The 923-nt window shown below is 41.9% G+C and overlaps 1 protein-coding gene across 2 annotated transcripts in view; it reads right to left on the bottom strand.

The window, feature by feature from the left end:
- The window catches only part of tefm (transcription elongation factor, mitochondrial), a 101,752-nt gene that overhangs the window by 32,298 nt on the left and 68,531 nt on the right, over positions 1–923 (bottom strand). The window lies entirely within an intron of this gene.

Below are 923 nucleotides of genomic sequence, written 5' to 3'. Positions count from 1 at the left end.
GAAATGTGTTGCTGGAAAAGCGCAGCAGGTCAGGCAGCATCCAGGGAACAGGAGAATCGACGTTTCGGGCATAAGCCCTTCTTCAGGACCCTTCTTCATTCCTGAATAAGGGCTTATGCCCGAAACGTCGATTCTCCTGTTCCCTGGATGCTGCCTGACGTGCTGCGATTTTTCCAGCAACACATTTCCAGCTACTGAGGATTGATCTATCTTTATTTGTTTTAAGATTCCAGCACTTCCTTTTGTCTGCTGAAGATTCTTTCCAAATATCATTATTTATTTCCCCAAGCTTCCATGTCTTTCTCCATAATAAATATTGACAAGACCATTTTGTCTAATATGTCACCCATCTCCTCTGGTTCCACACATAGGCGACCTTATTGATCTTTAAGGGGCCCTATTCTCTACCAAGTTACTCATTAGCCCTTATTGAAACTTGTGTAAAGGCTTCTGATAATTCAAAAACACCATATCCCCCATACAACTACACCCCTCCTACACCCTTACAAGTCTATCATTTATATTCACACCAACAAATAAAATCCAACAGGCTCAAAAACAAATTCTCTTCTATAAAATGTGTTTCCACGTGGCCAGTTAATGTATACTGACATATCCTTTTTAACATGCAAGAGTCTGAGGGGCTCTGATCGGGCAGATGCTGGGAAGTTAAAAAATGGAACAGTACAGCACAGCAACAGGCCATTCGGACCGCCATGTCCATGCTGTCCAAAATGCTATTCTAACTCATACCATCTGCCTGCACATGGTCCATATCCCTCTATTCTCCGCCTGTTCATGTTTCTGTCTAAATGCCACTTCAAACTTTGCTCACATTTCTGCTTCTATGATATCCCTCGGAAACCTCCATTCTCTATGTAAAAAATATCTTGCCTCACACATCTCGTTTAAACTTTCTCTTT

The sequence above is a fragment of the Chiloscyllium plagiosum genome, chromosome 24, assembly GCF_004010195.1.
Source record: "Chiloscyllium plagiosum isolate BGI_BamShark_2017 chromosome 24, ASM401019v2, whole genome shotgun sequence".
In the NCBI taxonomy this organism is placed as follows: domain Eukaryota; kingdom Metazoa; phylum Chordata; class Chondrichthyes; order Orectolobiformes; family Hemiscylliidae; genus Chiloscyllium; species Chiloscyllium plagiosum.
The sequence above is the reverse complement of the archived record's forward strand: the minus strand, read 5'-3'. Positions and strand labels throughout refer to the sequence as shown.